At 48.8% G+C, this 12,918-nt stretch overlaps 1 protein-coding gene across 1 annotated transcript in view; it reads right to left on the reverse strand.

Moving 5' to 3' along the window:
- Positions 1 to 9,230, reverse strand: part of LOC142573181 (uncharacterized) — a 51,887-nt gene extending 42,657 nt beyond the window's left edge. Inside the window, exon 1 of the mRNA XM_075682755.1 lies at positions 9,037 to 9,230. The gene's annotated coding sequence lies outside the window, so the exon portion shown is untranslated. The remainder of the gene's footprint in view (positions 1 to 9,036) is intronic.
- Between the last annotated feature and the right edge of the window lie 3,688 nt (positions 9,231 to 12,918).

The raw sequence follows: 12,918 nt of genomic DNA on the forward strand, positions 1-12,918 counted from the left end.
GATTGCAAGAACGCATGCAACTAAAAAATAAAATAGATTGTTCAAAAAAATAAAGTAATATTAGACTGGTACTGCTTCCTGACAGTGATTACAAAATTTTTTGAAATTTTTACCTCATGAGGAATTGAATTCCAAATTTTCGTACATAAAACTCCGTCAGGAGTTGACCATACGCGTTACGAGAAACGGGTAAATTAAACTTTATTGTTGCATTCTTTGTATTACGATTAGGCATAATGAACAGGTTTCGGAGCAATGAGTGATTTCCGCCTATAATGTTGTTTATCAGAATCGCAACTTTCGTTTCGGATGCCAGGGGATGTGGTAGTATGCCGAGACGGCTGAATAGAATGGTGTTATTATAATGTGTGCTTGTGTATGTTATAGTATGCAAGGCCCTTTTTTGTAGCCGAATAAGCGGATCTATGTAGGTTTTATATGTACCAGCCCATTATTCACAGCAGTATATGATGTGGCAATGGAAGAGAGAAAAGTAGATAATCTTAAATATGTTAAGATTAAAGTTTGCTCTACATTTAAATATTATATAGCAAGCGGATGCTAATTTCGAGCAAATACTGGATATATGTGGTATCCAGTTTAGGTTGCAATCTAATAACGCTCTTAAGTATTTTATGGTATCTAATTGCTCAATAGTACTACCTTCGACATAAATTTGTATACCTGTTGTGTCACGTTGAGAATATAGGGAGTGGAATGCCACGTATTTCGTTTTATCTCTAATTATTGATAATTTATTCATCGTAAACCAACTTGATAGGTTAGATAATTAGCTATTTATACTGTTCTCTAATTCCTTAAGAGATTTACCTGAAAATATTAGTGCGATATCATCAGCGTAAGTAACATCTTTTGATGATATTAGTACTGATGGAAGGTCGTTAATATATAGTGAGAAGAGTATGGGCCCCAAAAGTGATTCTTTTGAAACACCTGTAATAATAGTGTTCTATTGAGAGGAAAAGGAGCCAAGAATTGCATAATGCTTACGTCCTCTTAAGTATCTAGTAAAGAAGTCCATAGTAGTTTCGTTAGTGCTATAGGCATGTAATATTTTTACAAGTATGGAGTGAATGACTGTTTCGAAGGCTTTCTTTATATCTAAAGATATACCTACCGCAAATTCATTCTTGTATTGATGTTTTTATACTTTAAGTTACTTCTAGCACTGCCGATGATGTTGATCGATTAGCTCGGAATCTCTGTTGGGAATCTGTTAGAAGCTTGCTTGTGTTAAGGTAGTGCTTTAATTGAGCCGCAATGACCTTCTCAAATACAGTCTTTATAATGCTGAGCACAGAGATAGGCCTATAGTTTCCAGGGTCATTGATGTCACCGCTTTTATATGTAGGAGAAACTTGTGATTTTTAAAATGTCAGAGTATATGCCTCGACTCACGGAGTTATTAAACGTTTTTGTACGTACTGGCGCAAGAACATCAATGCTTTCTTTGATATCTCTTACGGTAATGCCATCGTGACCAGTAGCTTCGTAGCAAGGCATGCCTGATATAGTCGAGGTTACAGTATGCTCGCCCACCTGCTCCTAGCAAAATGGGCTAGGGATGACCGGGCAATTGAACCTGTTCGCACTGGCTGAAATATGGTGTGCTAGCTCTGGATTAATGCTAATAAAGTATGCATTAAACATTTCAGCACATTAGGCATGAGCCGGTTAAGGGTGATTTGTTTTTTAACCCGCTTTTGGGGGGGTGGGAGGGGGGAATTACACTTTTTACAACCTCCCACATTTTTGATATGGCATTGTGCTTGTTGTATTACCGAAAAGTTGTATTCTTTCTTTTGCCTCCGGATTGGAGCCACAACATGGTTACGAGAGATTCGAAAGTTTTGCAGATGGTAATGGTTATCTTTCTCGTACTTTTTTTTCATTTTTGTACCACCAATTCTTTTTCTTTATAGCTGTGAGTATAGTGTTAGTGATCCACGGGCATAAACGTTGCTCGTATTTGCTGTGTTTATATGTGGTACATTCAGATTTGATGTGCACCAATGCATTTGGAAAGTTTGCGCATTCGATACGAGTGTATTTTGAATATTTCCTGAAATTTTTTTCTTTTAATTTCTTCCAGCGATTTTTTATAATTAATCCTGCGAGTTGCCGAGAGGTTGTTCTTTGTAACTTTATTTCTTGTACATCGGGCACAGCGCTCTGTTCCTTTATCTGGCCGGATCGGCTTGTTTCTTCCTTTGTATGTTGCGCTGTACCAGTTTTAGAAGGAAATCTGGAACATCGCAATCGGACACTGCAGCCCGTCTTCATTATGCCGGAAGAAGGAACACCACAACCACAATGCGCTGCCCCGCTGACTACCGTGGCCTTCTGCACTGGCCCGTTGCGTCAACGCGACCAACGCATCATCGGAGGTACAAAAGATCATGCTGTAGAAGACTCGCTCGCTGACTACGACCAGGTGAGCATCCACAACCGCTGGGACGACACTAAAGAACTTAATTGCTTGTAATGACATGTTGTTTTACTTGAGCGCTGTCGCCAGCGTGTGGCACCGCAACCACGAACGTGATGTCACGACGTGAGCGGCCTTCGAAAGTAACGTGACGGAGGTATTCGGGCGCACCGTCGTTCGCAAGCAACGCCCCGAGTAACGTTTGCGTAGTCGTGCGCAACAGAGCGGGGAGACATTTCCCAATTATGTAGAAGATGTTCTCGACCTCTGTAACCACGAAGACGTCACAATGGCTGATGCCGAGAAGATCAGGCATATCTTAAAAGGCATTCAAGACAGCACCTTCCCGATGCTGTTGGCGAAAAATGCGACAACAGTGTCTGAACTCGTCAGTCTCTGCCAAAGCTTCGACGAACTCCGCAAACAAGGTGTAGCCCCCCACCAATCTCCTCCTCAGGCGACTTCAATGTCGAGCTTGGCTCTTTCCCCGGATAACACTTCGCTGCTGCTACAGATCAAGGAGTTCACCCGTGAAGAGGTTGCTCGTCAGCTTTCTCTGATACCGCTTACACATGGCCAGTCGGGTTCTCCATTGGCGCCCGCTCTCCAATATGTCATCAAGCAGCAGGTGGCCGACCACGTTCCGCCTTTTCTCCAGCAGACTCCGACTGCCGCTCCGCTGACGTACGTCGCCTTTGCGCCCGCGCGTGTGCGCTCCCGCCCGGCCAGTGATGCAGTATGCACGACGTCGAGACCACTGGCGCACGGAAGAGAACCGTCCAATTTGTTTTTATTGTCGCCGTGCTGGACACGTGGCAGGTCACTGTCGCCGACTTACACCAAATGTCTCCGACAATGTGCGCTCATATCCGCCACGCTTCCAAGAAGGCCGTAACTATTCGGAAAGCTCTGAATGTGCTCCCGCTGTCGAGACCGCATTCTCCGCTCGCCGTTCACCTTCTCCTCGCCGCCGCTCCATTTCTCCCATGCAGCGTCGGCGGGGCTCTCCGCGCTAGGAAAACTAAAAATCGCAGTTCAGGAGACGAGAACTGCGTTAGGTAGCAAAATGCATAATGCCTTATACTTCCCCGTAAAATGTTAATAAAGTCGCAATAGAAACAATGTTTAGGCTAGCACTTTTCGACACCGGCGCTGCACTTTCAGCGATAGATGCCCGCTTTCTGAACTGTCTCTTCGAACTGCCAACGCGCAGCACGTCGAGCCATCCGGCGCCTGCACCACTCGCGTCGTCATTCAGGAGGTCCTTTATATCATTGAATTCATCGTGTTGCCATCATGTTCACACGACGTCATATTAGGCTGGGAATTTCTCTCCACACATCATGCGATCATTGACTGCGCCCGAGCCGAAATCGGGCTGTTTCCGTTTTCAACAGATATTATCACTGACCACAGCAACCCTTGTCGCAAGATCGCCGTTTCAGATGACACCGTTATACCTGCCTGCTCTTCTGCGCTTGTCAGTATATGCTCTGTGGATGACGGCACAGTACTCGTCGCACCGTCTGAACTCTTAGTTCGCCGCCCGTCACTACCACTGCCGTTCGCCGTCCTCGAGTTCAAAACTGGTGCCTCTATCGTGTTCGTGTCAAACCTATGAGCCGAACCAATTATTTTGCGCCGCCGTGAAAAAAGCCTTCACGGGGTAGAGCCACTGGCCTCATCTTCAATATTTGAGACGATGGACGACTCTACTTATCCTGCCACTCTCGAGGCAGCACCTCCTCAGTCACTGCCGCCTTGTTTTAGGCCAGCAATTGCCAGTGACCTAACGACGACGCAGCGCGACGAACTTCTTCACTTGCTCCAAGGCTTCTCTTCTATAGACTGCTAAGCAAAGTCAGTCGCCCGCACTACGACTGTTTTTCAATCTATCGACACTTGGAGCCATGCCTCCATTCGACAGCGTCCCTACCGAGTATCGGCCACCGAAAGGCGCGTTGTCAATCTTCTCCAAGGCGACAATGAACTTTCTACGTGGTCGGAAGCCTCTGATGATGCCTTTACGACTCTTCGCCACCTACCTATGTCTCCGCCAATTATGCGCCATTTTGATCCAAGCGCACCTACAGAACTTCACACTGTCGCCAAGTGGTGTCGGCCTGGGTGCCGTGCTCGCACTACCTAACAACACTAATGCCAAATACGTGGTCGCTTATGCCAGTCGTGCCCTCACAAAACCTGTAGCCTTACTCAGTAGCAAAAAGAGAGTGCCTGGCCATCGTATGGGCTCTTCAGTAATTTCGCCCACATTTCTACGGTCGACCCTTTGATGTGTGACGGATCATGACGTTCTTTGCTGGCTGTCTAACCTCAAAGACCCGTCAGGCCGCCTCACTCGGTGGGCCCTCCGAATCAAGGAATATGATATCCATGTCGTCTATCGCCCTGGACGCAGACACTGGACACTTGACGTGTCGTCTATCGCCCTGGACGCCGATGCCCTCTCACGCTTCCCAGTTACTTAGGACGCCAGTACTTGTACATACAGTCGTGATCTCTCACCACTTGACAACCTGGACATGGCCTCGGAGCAACGAAAAGACTAATGGATGGTCATAAATCCTCCGGCAGTTTCGGCAACTCGAGCGTTACGCCGACAGGCGCAGCTTTACACCATCTGCGACGCACTTTTATACCGCCTCAACTACCATAACGATGGCCGCACATGACAACTAGTAGTGCCCCGCAACCTTCGAAAACATTTGTGCTCCGCATTTCCCTCTGACCCGCAGTGTGGTCACGGCGCAGTGTCGAAGACCTAAAAACGGCTTCGGCTACGGTATTTTTGGCGTGGGATGTAAAACTTCGTCCACAAATACGTACGCTCCTGCATTGCCTGCCAACTACGCAAATGTGTCCCCCATTCCCCAACGCACCTCTCCAGCCGCTTCCCTGCCTAGCTCACCCATTTGACAGTGTCCGCATTGATTTATACGGGCCTCTTCCATCTACTGGCGCTGGCAAACGATGGATAGTTGTCGCCGTACATAATTTGACACGATATGCTCAAACTGCCGCCTTGCCTGCCGCATCAGCAACAGGCGTCCCCTCGTTCATTCTAAAGAACTTTGTTCTTCGCCGTGGCGTACCTCGTGAAGTGCTGAGAGATCTGGGTTGCGTATTCCTCTCGGACGTCCTGCAGTCACTCGTAACTTAATGCCAAATTATTCACTGCACCAATACTGTCACACATCACACAGGGCCATATTGGAAATCCTGTCGGAGATGGGATTGGGTAAGCGATTGCACAACTTGGTCAAAGCATTTCTCGGTTGCCGTTCTGCTTGTTTCAGGTTAGGCGAGCTCCAACCGACAACCCTTGAACTTGGGAACCGTAGGACACCACAAGGGTCTGTCTTATCTCGAATGTTATTTAATTTGGCAATCTCAAAAGTGGCTCGAGGTCTCGCGCAGATTGAGGGTATCCACTTTGCAATATATGCAGATGATGTAACAATCTCGAGTGCCGAAGGTAATATGGGACAAACAGAGACTAAACTAGAGGAAGGCATTTATGTGGTGGAAACAATACTTGAGGGTATGGGACTGAACAGCTCTGCTAAAAGATCAGAACCATTGGTACTACGGAGCAGTAAGCGGGGGCACAAGCCGAACGGATATATCACAGAGGAAGAACCCCGCATTGACATATAGGCCAAAAATGGAGAACCAATCAGGCAGATAGAGACTATTAGACTGCTAGGACTTCTCCTCCAAGCGAATGGATCTAATTGCAGGATGATACAACATATCTCTAACAAGTCAGAGGAAGTGATTAGGCTTTTCCGTAGAATTACCAACAAGGATAAGGGTCTGGGAGAAGACAGTGCCATAAGATTGGTACATGCATTCGCCTTTTGCCACTTCTCGTACGTGGCAGGCATGCTACAATGGACTAGACACACTAGAAGAGATAGCTGAGGTTCAACATGTTGCCCACCAGGAGAGACTAATGAGGACACAACCTGGGAGGGCGCTACTTGGAGAAATAGGCGTAGAAATTAGCAACCACGCCAACAAACGATAATTATTAACAGAATTGCAAGCGGGACTACGAGCAACAATTAAGACGACCGCGTTCCCTAGGAACATGCACCCGACACAAAACCTCGAGAGACGGAAGGCAAGGGCCAAGGCATTCCTTGAAGACATAGATCAACATAAGCAGCAGGCGGTGTTCGTTGACGCTGCCTCGGTGAAAGATAAGGATGCGTATACCTCCGTTGTTGTAGACACTCAAGGTAACATACGGGATGCCATCACCGTCTATACCAAGGACCCAACATTAGCAGAAGAAGTAGCAATCGCCTTAGCCGTCCGGGCTAATCGGTGGACTCATATTTACAGCGACTCTAGAACAGCCATACGCAACTTTACTAACGAATATGTGACATGGATAGCAACAAGGTTACTAGAGAAGGAGAACAGTGAGAGGATCGGAATCCGCTGGTTTCCTGCACATCGGGGGGTGGCGGACGGAACTCGGAGAAACCTCAACGAGGTGGCAAATGAAGCAGCACGAGGACTTTCTAGCCGTTCTCTTGAAGACCGAGCAACTTACACTTCACCCGGGGAACACAGGGATCTATTGTTAACATATAACAAAATCACGAAGCATTATTATTTAAGCAGAAGGGAATACCCATCGCCACACGGTAAGCTTTGCAGAGCCCAAGCAGTCACATTACGCTTCCTACAGACAAGAACATACCCAAGTCCAGATTTTAATAACAAGATCTATCCGGAGAGGGAAACGCAAACCAATTGTAATAAGTGCAATGGCATCATTACTCTTGACCACATGCTTTGGCAGTGCCCCGCGGTCTTCACAGACTGTGACAAGGAACAAGAATGGTGGCGGCAAATGCTGCACGGTGAATCACTCTCTGACCAATTACGGGCAGTGCAGAAGTCCCGCAATGTGGCTGAAGGGCTCGGCCTGACAGTCCCAACGTGGGAGCAGCCCGCGTCAACCAAGGGTTGACCTTCAGGACCCAATAAAGTTCTTTATACCATACCATACCACTACTGCTTATCCTCCATAGACCAATGACTTAACAGGACGGTCCAACAGAACTCTTGGTGACATGTTATCAATGTATGTTCATATGGCCACTCTAATTGGGATCATGTGCTTCCATTCGTCCCATCCGTATATAACACTGCATCTCAAGCCACTAGCTAATTCTCGCCATTATTTCTGCTTTACGGCCGCCATCCCTCCCGCACCATCTATACGGTTGTCCCGTACCGGCCAGACCCAGCTGAATGCTCACCTCTTTCTACGGTCGCTCAGCACGCCGAGAAATGCCGACAACTGGCCCGTTCTTTGACGTCTGCTAAACAGTGTCGTCAAAAAGACTGTCATGGCCTCAACCCACCCCCTCACCCCTTCCCCATCGACTCCCTCGTGCGGCTCTCGTTCCGCCCTGTTGTTGCTCCTGGCCTTTCTTCGAAGGTCCTACCAAAGAGGTTCACTTGACCTAGTGAGTACAGACAAGATACGGAACCCGATAATGGATTCATGGATGATATTTCTGAATGGTTATCATCAGAATGTTGAACTTTCTTTCACCGTTGTGCATCGCTCTTTCTAAGTAATCGTCATCCCTCATCACACCTTTATGGTCTCGTTCCCCCTCTCCCTGTGCAGAGTAGCAGGCCAGAGGGCGTTAGCTCAGGCCGACCTCTCTGCCTTCTTTCAAATAATTTCTATCTCTCCCTCTCTCTCCTTTCAAAGTACCACGGGCCCTACAGCATGGTTGCGCAACCGTCACCTGTTAATTACGTGGTCGATCCCATATCCCCTTCTTGCAATCTCCATCGTCGCGGGCGAGAGAGTGTGCACATTGACCGGCTCAAGCCGTATCGGCTCACCTCTTCATAGGTCGTCAATTGAACGCTCTTCAATTCCGGGGGGGGGGGGGGGGGGAACTGTGAGGATGAAGATCGGCACGCTGAAAAGCCCTGTTGCCTTCGCGTGGCTCGTACCTAGGTTGCCGCTGCATTTGTCGCTGCTTCTCTATGATCCGAATAAACCCCATTTCCATATTATTTATTGATTGATTGCTTGATAAGAACACCGTAGCAGCTACATCTGGGCGGCCACAGTGGCGTCGGTAATACATTGTGCCCACATAACCCACAGGCAAACTACACCATTTAAACAGGAAACTACGCCGAGTATATAAATAAATTATTACCACTAACTCAAAGCAATGCTTCAACCACAAATATTTCTAGAATGTGGAATTCGAGAAGCTACATTTCCTTGCTGCCAATACATCAGCCAATGAAAAGCGCACTGGGTACTTGTGAAGCGAAGATATTAGTCCTTGCACTAGTTTCATATGCTCCAAAAGCTTTTAGTGTCACTCGCGGATTCTTTCTGTCACTCAAAGATTCGAACTAAAACGTTCAAGTAGCAGCTTTTCTTTCGTGCGTATGTGCTCGTGAACCCACATAACAGCAAGCAGCTCGCCACGCAGCGCCATGCACCTGATCCTCGCGCCTGAGCAAAACTCGGCATGCGAACTTGTCGCGTAGTAAACGGAGGAGGATACCTTTAGATTTCGGGGACCCGGTTCCTCTTGGCAGCAGTGGCGGTCCGACACGCGAGCAGCGTTGGCACGCCTGCGGCTGCCCTTCGGCGACGCGGGCCACGGCCGCGATGATAGGATAGCGTACACACAGGCACGATAACAACTGCTCGCACACCGCCGCTATCGGCACTCCTCGAGCCCCGCGCACAGCGCAACTGGGGACGCCTCGAGCACACGCACGGCTGCGCAGGGAAGAACTCGCTAACAAGTGCTCTCCGTGGCAGCAGTATATGAGCTGGCGTAATCAATGTATTGTGCAGACAGAACACGTTTATGATTACAGAATGCTCTCTTTTTGACAGGATTGCACAAAAACTTCCATTGACTTCGCGACGGCAATGGTAAAGGGTGAGTGGAGGCATGTTTGCAAACATAGAACATCGGAAAAAGTACTGTCGGAAGACAGATACGAATATTGATATGAAATATCAATTTTGCGCTAATTTTCTCTTGAGTTACAAATTCAAACAGAAAAGTACGTCGGCGCATTACCGCCCTATTTAGGTCTCAACACCGATAAGACCAGGTTGAACATTGACGCCAGGATGATAAGGCAAGAGAGAAGCGCTAGCGTCAGCATTACATCCTTATCACATATGGAAATCTTTAAGTGTTGAAGAAGGTCGGCACAACTACGGGAGATAAACAGCTCTTGCGGGCCTTATGTGTGCACGCATAAACGTCATTCACAGTGTCAGACAAGTCACTGAGAATCAATGTTCAGCTCACGCTTCTTTGTAAATTCGTGAAAATCGTGTTCGCGTAGCTGCTACAAAAATCATGGGCCACAATTGTGCGTGTTCGAATAGTGAAATATTCCAATTAAGCGGAATACATATACAATAAAAAAACAGGTAAATTCAAATGTGGAATAGAACATCCAATCTTTACTGGTTCTTAAAGTGAAATATAACGTTTGTGTAAAATACGTTAGACGCCGAAAAATCCGCGGAGCCCATCTATGATCGACGGTAACGCTATTAGCAAGCGAGCGATGTACGATATACCGAGCTACCACAGCCAAAGTGCACCAGGTATTTGGCGTGTACTGCAGCCGCGCTCACTTCTCGCACTTTGCAGACGTTGCGCCCTCGGGCGCCGCCACCATGAAGTCCACACGTGGCCAGCGGGTCGCGTGGTTCGCGGGTGCACGCGAACAAACGCATAATGTATGTGGCCCGTAGTGCCGCCGGGCTCCTCCATCTCGTTTCGATGACGACGACGACGAATTGCTGGCATCCTCTTCGAATCTGGGGGGCTGAAAACAGTGCCTGCTCGATATAATTATTCATTGGGTACATGTATAGCTGTCTAGCATTTTGCCTATCGCTCTTTGGTTAATTCTTCTCTTCCTTAGAACAAATACATATAGATAGTACATCTAGATTGTAATACATCTAGATAAATACATCTACATTGTAAGCATGTGCATGTAACGGATCCGGTCCTATCAATATCTTCCTTGCTTACCAGTTAATTTTTCAATCTCGAGACGTTGTGTCATCTAGCGGTGCCAGCGCGAAATCCGCGCGTGGCTTCCGAGATGCGATAAACGAACGAGACGCTGATGAGTGTGGCTGCTGCAAAGAGGAACGCTTGTGGCGCCGTTTCGATTGCACCAGCCACAAATTCTAAACATTTTATTTTCTTTTGAATATGCCGCGAGAACAGTTATAGAGACATAGACAGACGCCGAAAAGGGGCACGTAGTATTCTAAGAATGGCAATCAAATGAAAGGGGCTTATCAGATTATGTGACATACCTATAGGTACGTACTGTGCATGTACACTCTCCCACAAAACATTCCGGCGTGCACGACCGCGTCGCGACACGGCCCTCCTCCCCTTCTATCGGCGCATCCCTGGTGTCGAGACTGGCGCCTGCAAGCATGCGCGTCCCTCCGAAGCCAGCAAGCGTGCATGTTTCCGCGCCTCCGCCTTAAGGCCAGAATACATGGAGCGAACTTCCACGACGAAGTTCGGGCGGCAGAAAATCTGCCACGGCGCGACGCCGTATGTTCGTCGGGCTGCGCTACATGGAGCGAAGACAGGCCGGCCGCCGCCGGCTAGTCGCTGCGTTGTTATCAGTGTGGCTAGACGAGGCAAATGCGCTGTCGTGAAACACACGACACAAAAAAAACTTTAACGACAATTATTATCGCTTTTGAATTACGAAACACTCTAAAAACGCGTAAAATTTTGCTTAGAAATGATTTCTAGTCTTTTTTATTTGTTTGAGACATTCATGTGCCGATGTAGTTTAAAGAAAGCGGCGATGCTATGCGTTGTGGCAACACTGGGCGGGTAAACAACTTTCGGCTCCTCCGTCTCCGCGGCTCTGTTCTGTGGCTCAACGCGCGCGCGGCCGAAGCAAGCAGACCCGAAAGTAGCGCACGTGAGCTTGTCTAACCGTGGCTGTGATTAACTTGTTAAATTCCAGCCGCGCCGCTTTGGATGCCATGAATACGAAAAGCAGGAGACCGGCGTGAACGATAGAGCGGGATCGGGATACACGGACAAGCGGGGAAGCCTAGCCGGAAGTCGGGGCGGATAGTGAGACCTGATTGGCTCGCTTTGGGGCGCCGCTCGTTTGCCGCTTCCGGTATCGTCGCCGCCCGACGAACTTTTCTGCGCCAGCTGGATCGGCGGCGGACGACGTTTTCTCCGCCGCCGCGCGTCGCGCGTACGCCGCCGGGCGTCGAACGCCGACTATTCGTCGCATATTCGCTCCATGTATTCTGGCCTTTACGCGCCGGCGATATGCTGATGTAGCCGCGAGGTGCCCCTGTCACGATATGCGCTGTGGCGGCTTCGACGAGCAAAACTATGCGAAGGGTGTTTAGAAGCGTGAACTTTCTCGCGCCGCTGCGTCCTCTTTTTGTCGACTCACGAGCGCTGACGCATAGGGCCGGCTGTGCGTTCTCCCGCAGAAGAGCGTGGCAGAAAACGCGCTCTATGGAAAGAGACAGGCAAGACGAAAATGAATTCTTCCTTTCCGTTGTATAAACGAAGTTTTGCCCGTCGAGGCCGGCACACCTAGCGGCTACAGGGCACCTCGTGGCTACATTCGAATATCGCCGGCACGCAAGGGGGAAGCGCGGAAACATTGCGCGCTTGTAGTGCCAGAGGGACGCGCATGCGTGCAGGCGCGGGTCTCGACACCAGGGGTGCGCCGCTAGAAGGGGAGGAGGGCCGTTTCGCCACGCGCTCGTGCACGCCACAATATTTTGTGGGCGAGTGTACGTCACGTACTCATGACTCCTGTGGCAGAAAGGATGTTCCACATTCGCCACCAAAGTCTGCGAGTCGTGCCGCTAGCTAACTAATCCCAGGGTTCTAGTAGTAAAACATAAATACTTCAGAAAGTAGATCAGAAAACGGCGCCGTGGTGCCTCAATTGGTAAGAGCATCGCGCGCGTAACGCGAACACATGGGTTCACATCCCACCTGCAGCCACTTGTTTTTATTGCGATAGCAATTCTATGGACACTCTAGGCGCCTTTTTGCCGTCAGCGTCGCCATCGCCGCAAGGTTCCGTATGAGTGAAAGCGTGTGAAGATGGGCCGATAGTTGTCTAAAGAAAGGAAGGACGCTTGATTCTGCAACCCGTGAGGGAGCACGGCGAAGCGTCGTCAGGGGAGAGGGAGTGCGAAGTGAAAGATGATAGAGAAAGAGGGAGGATGTGGCCTAATAGACCCCCCTATGTGCCAGAGGTGGCAGTCCTCAGTAAAGTTGCCAACGTTGTAGCGGGCGCTTATAGGGTGTCTATTCCCGTGGAACTTATTAATTCCAGCAGGCTTCGCAGCGCAGGGAGCTGTGGACACACCGGGAACAGCAGGTCAG

The sequence above is a fragment of the Dermacentor variabilis genome, chromosome 2 (assembly GCF_050947875.1).
Source record: "Dermacentor variabilis isolate Ectoservices chromosome 2, ASM5094787v1, whole genome shotgun sequence".
Lineage (NCBI taxonomy): Eukaryota > Metazoa > Arthropoda > Arachnida > Ixodida > Ixodidae > Dermacentor > Dermacentor variabilis.